The sequence below is a fragment of the Austrofundulus limnaeus genome, unplaced genomic scaffold (genome assembly GCF_001266775.1).
Source record: "Austrofundulus limnaeus strain Quisiro unplaced genomic scaffold, Austrofundulus_limnaeus-1.0 Scaffold290, whole genome shotgun sequence".
In the NCBI taxonomy this organism is placed as follows: domain Eukaryota; kingdom Metazoa; phylum Chordata; class Actinopteri; order Cyprinodontiformes; family Rivulidae; genus Austrofundulus; species Austrofundulus limnaeus.
In genome coordinates this window covers 469,835-479,642 of record NW_013952692.1, presented here as the reverse complement: position 1 = coordinate 479,642, position 9,808 = coordinate 469,835, and the positions used below count along the sequence as shown (strand labels likewise).

General features: G+C 40.3%; 1 protein-coding gene across 1 annotated transcript in view; it reads left to right on the top strand.

Annotated features, from left to right (window-relative positions):
- Nucleotides 1–1,058: 1,058 nt before the first annotated feature.
- sema6cb (semaphorin 6Cb) overlaps nt 1,059–9,808 on the top strand; it is a gene marked incomplete at its 5' end in the record, with an annotated part of 160,740 nt that continues 151,990 nt past the window's right edge. Inside the window, 1 exon segment of the mRNA XM_014021390.1 lies at nt 1,059–1,267.

Below are 9,808 nucleotides of genomic sequence, written 5' to 3'. Positions count from 1 at the left end.
TGCTGCTGCTGCTGCTGCTGCTGCTGCTGCTGCTGCTGCTGCTGCTGCTGCTGCTGCTGCTGCTGCTCCAGGTGATGCAGAATCGCTCCGCTGTTTTTTTTTTCTTTTGAAGGAGGGTCTAATGGTACTTTCCTGCTTTGCATTGCTTCAATGGACCAATTAGAGAAAGTCCCCTCTCGCCACTGATTACTTTCAAACTAAAAAAAAAAAAAAAAAAAGCAATGCAACATGACATGAATGTAATTTGTAATTCAATGCATTGCAGAAATGTAGTGGAGTAGAAAGTACAGATAATGTCAAATGTAGTGAAGTAAAAGTAAAAAGTAACCATGATAAAATCTACTTAAGTAAAGTACAGATACATGAAAAATGTACTTAAGTACAGCAACAACTTGTACTTAGTTACATCCCACCACTGATATTTTCCTAAAATTTCATGTAATTATATCAAACATTATGGAAGTTATGACCAACAATAGATAACAACAAAGCAAAATAGTCACAAATGGTTCAGCTATGAACTGCAGAAGAAACTGCGAGTTTCATTATATCTAAACAAACATTCAGAACTTCCTTTTTACTGTTATTTTGTAGGGTTTTTAAAAATTTAATGCACTCTCAGGCTTGATATTGGTGTTGAAATAAAATACACATCCCTAGAAATATTTGCAATACCTCACATTTACTAATCTGATACAACGCAGTATAAAATGCACAATATCAATGTGATTAATGCAGTTTCACAGGCATTTAAACAGCTCAAATTCCCCTCATGAAGTCAAACTTTTTGACTTTTTATGAGTTTGTGTTTAAAACCCCGGTCGTGCTCTCTGATTGGCTACAGGGCGGCTGATGTTCAGGCATTTAACATCTGGGAGAAAAGTGAGCCGGGCGAGGCGGAGGCTGAGAGCAAGCTCAAACCGTTAGCCAATCAGCGGCGAGAACGACCCCAAACTCGCTACGTAATTGGCTAAAGCGCCTGTCAGTCTTCGTTGAAGAGGCGTGGCTTAAAGGACTGTGGAAATGTTTTGATTTTTCAGTCCGACTGGCTCCAGTCCTGTCACAGCCGTGTGTGGGGCGTCTTTTCGCTACGCTGGCGCTCTGGGAATACCAACAGTTTTCCGCAAACATCCAGCTTCAAACCAACAATTAATTCATCTTCTGCTCTGTCGTGAGTTTGTTTCATTTCTTCGACTTTAATTCGCCACAGAAAGAGACTGCGACGAGTGTTTTTTTCTCAGTGGAAGTAGCAGGGAGACAATAAAAGGTAAGAGCTGGTTTTTTTTAGTTGCTGTCGCAGCTGTGCTGACTTTGCTCATTAAGGGTCTGATGCTCTAACTTTGTCACAAAGGAGGGATTATAACGGCGTGAAAGAGGGGCTAATCGTTTAAAAACAACACGGCAGAAGTGTTTAATTAGCTTAATCTATTCCTCAACTCTCGCCAAGTTAAATTTTATTTATTTATTTTTATTTTACTCATCTTTTTTTTTTTTGCAGAAATGTAAAAGCCAGCTGAGGCGGCGCGCGTTTCTCCTCCATATATTTCCACTTTGTCATGAATGTTTTCCCAACTTATAAATATTTATTGTCCGTACTTGGATAATCTTTCCTCTCATTATTGCAGTCAGAGTCTCTGCAACTTGTCTTGTGGGAATTTGACCCGAAACACTAGATTGGATCCGGATATCAGTTAATTTTCCAGAGAAAGCATGCTCAACTTGTTAATACTGGATCTGCGTGTGGAAAATAATATACCCAATGCACGGAGATGTGTGTGTTGGGGAGGGGGATAAAACATTTGAGCCCTCTTTACAATCAGAGGAGATAAACATATCAGGCTGAGAGGAGGAGATAATTGGGTGTCTGTTTTATTACACTGAAAATGAACATTTCCCCTCCAATTCACCAACATGTTGGCTCCTAAACCATCCTTACTTCATCTGCAGATGGGTCTAGATGCCAGAAAGAGAAAAGGGAAAACGATGAGCTCATTGTTTGAACTGCATGACACAATGAGATTAGAAAGTCTTTTTTTTATTATTTCTTTCACTGTTTAAGATTCACTCCTGGTTATTTATGTTGAAACGGATGCCCGGAGCTGCTCTTGAGGGGTTCTCTGCAGAACTATAGCTGTATGATTTGTTTCAGCCTGTTGTGCATTAACTCCCTCTCCTCCCTTAGTGGGTTTCCAGTTTCAGTTGAGGCTAACAACAATCCAACAATAAATACATCTCGACAGGGACAGACTACACCAGCGCCTTTGTCGATATCAGCCTGTTGCAAATCGTTTTAGACCCAAAAGCAGCTTCTTGGTGGTGTTATTTTACCCGTTGCCAACTCTCATTGCTTTGCAAAAAGTTTCGCAGCCGTTAAGAAAATATTATGCTGAATCTGCAGTGGTTGATTCAGAATGCTCTCTTTTTGTATTATCTCTGATCAAAGCATTGAGATTTTTAAATGAAGACGGTCGGTTGGTGACTTCCTTTGGTTTTGCTTTGGCTGTGTCCAAAACGGAAGGACGGGTCCTCTGAAGGTCGAATTTGTCGGCCGCATACGTCACAGCGCCGCGACGAAGGACGTCCAAAATCCAAGACTCCTCCGATGCGGCCGACAAATACGTCCTTCCTTTGGCCCGAMTCGAAGGACAGGTCYGATGGATCCTTCCCGGCCCAACATATCCCATAATGCATTGCGGCCCGACCGGAGATTTTTTTATGCTAGTAATGGCGGACGAAGCGAGAGAAAAGAATACGTTTTTAATAAAAATATGGTGATTTAAAAATTAAAAAAAATTAGCGGTTGTAATTCTAATACTTTTATCAACATGTTTTTACATATTATTTTTTCGTCATAAAAAACGCGAAATAAACATGAACCTACAGCGGGTCAATTAGTTCTTCAAATTATACTTTTAAGTTAATTTTATAGTTTTGTGATATTAATAATGCTAAAGTATTGATATTTTTCTAGTTTTGATTTAAGTTTGCTTGTTTAGCGTCGTCACAGTTGCTACGTGACATGACGTACGCCGGGGTAAGGAGGGGAGGCTAGACCGTCCAAATGCACAGCCTCTTTTTTTCCGGTCTTCCCGGTCTACCAAGGACTCGGCCCGCCGCGACCAGGGAGCGACCCGGCCTGTCGTTTTGGACACAGCCTTAGTCCCTGCTCCTCTCAGCTGCTGCAGCGATTTCATCGAATAGGGAGGGGGCATTCATGGCTTGTGGTTTCCTACCACATTTGTAGAATGACTTGGCACTGTTTTCTGCTCTGAGGAAGAAAAAAAATGCAGTGTGATTCCACGTTATTCTGTTTGACATGTAGCTGGTGTGCTGACAAGGAGAAGAGCCACTCCGGCTCAGGACAAGTGGGATGCTCCTGCCTTAACCAGCAGATCTGTCTGCGCTCTCACTCACACGATGAACTGTGCATACCCGATCTACATTCAGCCCTCGCGCGCGCCAGTTGTCCGCACTCTAAATCAAACCAGCTCCTCTTTTGTTTTTCCTCCTCCCCCCCTTTTTTTTACACGTAATCATCAAGGAAATGTCTTTCTGCTGACAAGCGAGTTAGTCACAAGTGTGAGAGAGAGCAAAGCACCAGCAACACATTCATTCCTCATCACCGCAGAAAATTGCCTCCTCTTCGTCCAGCTCTGATAGGCCCACTGCTTAGTTAGCATGGTTAATGGTGCGTTTACCGCAGTGTGTAATTTTATTTCCAATTTCCATTTTGTCATTTGCTTTTAGTATGAAATGACAAGAGGCCCCCGATGTACGGACCCTATGTGTGCAGATGGCATCGTCCTAATGGTCCTCAGGGTAATGATGGTTGAAATAGGTTCCTAACCGGAGGCTGGGAGTCATGGTCCTTGGGGGGACATTCAGTTTGACTATTTTCTTTTTCATCATCAAGATGAAGTGCTTAGTTTCTAACCATAACTGTGTATATTTATAACGCACACACACACTTGTTTTGCAGCTTGAATCGGTCAGAAAGAAAAGAAAAAAAAAAGCTAAATTGTAGTGGAACAAATGAAGACTCGTTACATTATATCCCCCGGCACACTTGAAGTTGCTGAATTGCTGCACTCATCCTCATCCCCCCCCCCCAGCTTTCCGAGCTCGGTGGAACTCAATAGTGTTGGATGATACATTTTAGGCTGTTGTTGTGCCACCTTAACAACAGTGATTTGTCTGGAGTGTCTCCGATCTCATGTGCAACTGTTGATGTCTAAAGAGCGGGTTAGCGCAGCGCTGTGCTTCAGGAAGCAACAGTTAATCTCTCCTCCTCACACGCGACATATGGGACTTTGTTTGGCCCTGCACCTGATAGCGGCACTGGTCTGTGACACCTCATACTTCATTTTGATAATGGCTGGTTACCCGTGGCAACTGTGCTGCCAGCGAGAGTCTCGCTTCTTGAAGGGCAAAAAAAAAGAAAAAAAAGAAAAAGAAATGGGCGTGTTATGAGGATGTGCACTTCAAGGTTTTCTTCCTCCCATATCCCCACTTTCCCCTGGCTGGTTGCATTGTAACCAGTGAAGGGTGTGGGACCCCTGGGGTGTGAATTATTACCTGTCAGCCCTGCAAGCTCCGTGCCATCCATAATCCTGGGCTGACACAGCACAGGCCAGTCCAGGCTATCTGCTGAGACCACTAGGCCTTGGCCTCAAGGCCTGGCCCTGTTCGGCCACAGCTGGTCAGAAATCACATTAACATGTTGCATCAGGCGTTACAAATGCACAGGTTGGGTGCAGCAGATGGACCTGCCTTAGCATGAAACCTGGCTCCTCCATCAGTGCTCAAACAGCAGGATTATTATTATTATTATTATTATTATTATTATTATTATTATTATTATTATTATTACTTTTTAGAGGATTTTTTATAACTTTTTCAAATGAGCAGAAAACTTCTTCACTGAGCCTGAAAGAAAAGTTGCTCGTCATTTTGCTGATTCAGCACTCTGAATCTTTCAGGTATATCAGCCTGTTTATTTATTTTTTAAGTTCATTTATAGCTTGCCAGTGGCACAGACGTGATGTATGGTGCCAAGTCTTGTTGCATCTGTTTCCAAGTTATTGGTGCAGGCTGCAGTAAGTTAAGGTGAATGCAGCGCTGACAGTCTTTCCTCTCGCTGATCCAGTCTGAATCCTTGGCAGACTTATAATTATGTTTGATTCCAAAAACAGGCCTGCAGTTGTATCCGTCATGTGGTCCTGGCGTGGTAAGTCCTCCACTAGAAATTACAGTTAAACTGATGAGTGTGTAAATTTGGGGAGGAAAACTTTGGAGTTCAGTCAGAGGCTAGAGGGACAAAGAAGGGGGGAAAGAAGGCGGGACATGGCGGAGCAGAAACTGGACATGTGACAGGCCTCAGTCCGACCATCCAGACTGGCTGTCTTCTGGTGGTTTTTGCCGAGCTCTTCTTCAGAAACATTAACCCCTTGTCAAACACGAGCTGGAGTTTCTTTTGCCAAACCCACCAAGGCCACAAGCAGCAAGCAGGAACAATTCATGCCTGTCTGGTTTTACACTCCATGAAGCACGGAACGAGTCCAGCAATTAAAGGGGAACATATAACCTGAAGCTAGCAAAGTTTCAAAGATTTATATTCCCAGTGTAGAGAGAGGCTCTAATGTCCACAAATTAAAATGCGCACTTCCTTTTTTGAGGCTTTTGTTCTCCTTCATTTCATGTAAATGTTTAAACATGCACTGTGGTTTCTATGTTTTCATTGTGGTTTTGTATTGAAAACGCTACAGTTGGAGTAATAAGACTCATAGGCTCGTGTTTTTCTTGTCTCCCTCCCTGCTGCAGAAGATGCCCTTTTTTTAAACACAGGACATAATGCACATCATTCACACACTGACACACACACACATTCTCATCTGAATGATGGAGCATGGAAACAGCATGTGCTGCCCACAGGATAGTGGGAAAACAACATGCACAACATAAAGGATCTCTTTTTAATAAGAAAAGAAATCATCCAAAATTGAGTTCTCATCATCTTTTCTATGCAAATTTCCTGTGATGAGGTGATGGTGCAGCCTCATATAATCTTACATGTTTCCAACTTAATATAAACCCTTCAAAGCAGAGGTGGGTGTATCGATTCAAGTATCAATATTAAGATGAGTGTCGATCTCATAGTTTGAGATTGATTTTTTTGTTTACACTTTATGTTCCACAAATAAAGTGACAAAATAATGTGCCTACAGTTGTGTACGTTTCAAAAGATCTGTTGTTTGCTTTGTAATGTTGGAGGACCTGCTGCAGTTTTACCCGAACAAAGTGATCAAACATCTTTTAACCTCCTGAAGAATAAAAACACAGCTTTAGTCCAAATACAGGAACTCTTCCAGGACAAACAGCACCCCACAGAAATGTCTGCTGACTTTCTTAAAGCAGCAGCACAGATTACAATTAATAAAATAGATTTTTGACATGTGACATGTTTCAGTCTTTCATGTCTGCGGTTCGATGCAGCTAAAATACCTTTTACCCCCCTACCCCTGATGGTATGGTAGCTACTAGCAATATGCCTCAAACAACCAAGCAAGCATTTTTTTTGTATTTATTTTAAAAATATGTATCTATAAAGTTTGTGAAGTTCATTTTTTTATATTACGGGAGCGTATCACAATGCATGTCTCTCAGCTTATTGCTTCTTACTGCCTCATCATGCTTTTTTTTGTTCTCATTTCCATCTTTATTGCTGAGCATTTTTCTGTGCTTCATTTCACAGCGACTGGCTCACAATCAAACAGTGTGGGCGGCACAGTAACCATCCTTTTTCTTGGACTTTCAATTTGGGAAGTTTTGAAGTTCTTCTCTTTGCCTGTTCTTCTACTGTGGCCATCCCAATTTATACCAACAGTCCAGTTACTTTCACATTTCCTCCAAACAAACGGCTGTTTCTTCTGGAGGAAATGTAACCATCCGTCTTTGTGCCAGAGGTTATTTCCCTGGGAAGACCCACCAGACACCCCAAGCCTTTCACCACCTTGCTCTTATTTGGTGTACACTCTCTGAATGAACATTTGGCACAGCTGGTTTCTGTTTTCTTTCAGGTAGAGGCTGTTAGTGCTGCTTGTCACCAAGATTCAGAACATGACTGTGCTGAAGGCAAACATTAGAGGTCTTTTTTGCAGTATCCTTTATTAATCCAAATATGTTTGGCTTTTTCCTCACAGATGTAGTAGCATGGAATGGGGCTCAGAAGTGCAAAGAAATACTAAAACAGAGAAGAAAAAAAAATCCTAAAAAGAAGTGGAAATAAATTTGGTTTTGCTGTAACCTGATGCCTGTGAGGCTGCATGTAGACATGCCAGCTTTGGCACATTCCAGTTTTTAAATACTTCATTATTAATATCATTGTTGTTGTTTTTAGCTGCTCCCTTCTGCTGAGGTCCCCACAGCGAGCAATCTCATGCCAAATATTTGGCAATTGTTTTCCACCGGATGCTTTTCCTGATGCAACCTGGGCTTGAGTCTGCAGCCTCGGGATAACAAGACCGCAGCACTGACCACCAAGCTACTTCAGCCCGAACCCTTTGTTAGGATGTTGTTTTTAATTAAACTTGACAAACTTCTCTGACAGGTTTCAGTTTAGTATTTAGAAGATGACTGCATGACTAAGCTCCCGCTTTGTGCAAATTTATGATAAGGAGACGCTTTTATTCAGTGCGTTGCTGCAGGTGAAGTAAAGCGTGATGAGGTTTTGTGTTGACTCTTCAGTCTTGATTCAGTAAGCAAACAGTTAAAATCAAAATTTGAAGAGTAATATTACAGCTTCAAGCATTATTTTCATTAAGTTTTAATTATTTTGTTTTTATTTATGAAAAATTATGAGAAGTTCAAAATAATGCTCAGTTCGATTTTTTTCCACTGATTGCTGCCTTTTTAAATTTTTGTGTGCTGATCATAAAAACAATTAAAGTTTGATTAGTCGTGCACTCTTAAGACGTTCTTTGTTTCTCAAACATCACATTTTGTATCAACTCAACAGTTATTTATCAGTAATAAATACTTTCATTAACTTTGGATCTTGTATAAATGAAACATCAAGTTTTTATGGCTGATAATTTCAATTAAATGTTTAGATTTGTGTTTTTTTCTTATTATCTTATTGTAACGACTAAAATAACAAACAGCCATGCCCTCAAGTCAAGGTTTCATCCTCAATTTCTCTTCATTCAAACTCTCTACCATCGCAGCTGATCCCACATTTTTTACAAACTGTAGGAGGTTCCATGGGGAAACTGGGTGAAAATGGCCATAAAATAAAATGTAAGGCACAGTGAGAAATGCTGTATGTGATGGCCGTGGTGGAAAATGGAGGAATAAACTTTATCATCTATTTAACAACCTTTTTATAAATGCAAATTTGTATTAAAGCTTTGTGATAAATGGCCTGGAAAATACATTTTGTTCTTTCATGTCGAACATGCGGATAAATCACTCAATCTGAATGTGAATGTAAAATCAGTTGGCTGAGCATTTTTCTAAACAGTTTTTAAATGTGTTTTATGTGTTGGTGTGAACAGGGTATGAGTAAATAACGGAAAATAATTTTGATAGTGATTTCATGTTTTCCATGTGCTCTGTGTATAGAAACAAGCTGAAGTAGTGAAAATGTTGGTTTTAAATAATATTTTTGTTATAAAATCCTGATGTTGCAGAGCAGAATAAGGGTAATGTGAGTAAAGAGGCTTCACCATAGTGACAGAAAAAATTCTACCTCAAACATTATTTTCCTTTTTTTTCCTGGTTTCTCTTGTTTGGTTTGTCACATTCTGTCCAGTGGTATTAGACAAACTAAATGACAGTGGTGGGGGGTGAGCTGCTCTATCATTACTGAAGTAATTCAGAGTTATGGTCATGTCTTATTGTTGGTTATTGCTGTTCTTTGAAATCTTCAAATTTTTATGACCCTGAAATGTGAAATGAAGCAGAAAATTAAAAACCAAAAATAAGCACCTTGTTTTTTTTCCTCTCCCTTTCTTGTGCCCCCCACACCTCCCCCACATGGTTATATCACCTTATCCTTGCTCTCAACACACTGAACTGACAGGTTTTCATTATTAAGTATTTACATGTTTATTTCTGAAAGATTAAGGCCTCTAAAATAAACAAACATATTGCGAGTTTTCTTAAAATTATTGAGTATATGCACCTTAAATAAGGATTGCTTATGTGTCTAATTTCCAAATTTCCTAAAACTGACAGGACAGATTTTAGTGTTTTGCCTATTGGAAAGTAGGTCAAGTCCTTTCTTTCAACTCTTCCCTTTTTGATTTTACAGACGTAGCTCAACTCGGGAAGCCCTGAAGAGAAATTTTCACAGATTTTGTGGATTCTGATTAGATTCCTAACCATCTGCATTTTATTGGACCTTTTTGTGCAAACACCTAATACTTTTTGTAGATTTGAACCGTAACTGATTTCCTGCAAACAACACTCTGCATAACTTCCTGTTTTAAATCTGTTACGTGTTAAATTTAGAAACGGTGCTCTTGTTCATAAGACAGAACTTTAAATGTGTGTCTGAAGTCTTTTAGTTACGTGTTTTTGCAGGCCCCTTTTTTAATTGGCACTTAAGCTCTCACGCTATCATTTGTGTGTATTTTAGTGGTCACCATATGTGCAGCGAATATTTGGCTCGGATGCAGTCTGAGATAAGTACGCTCGCCTACACTTAGCGTGGTCATTTTCCTCCATTTCTCAGAACTACGGGCTGGTTTCCATCAAACTCAGGAGGCTATTTTTAAAACTGTCTTTTTGCAGGGGGTGGGGGTTATTG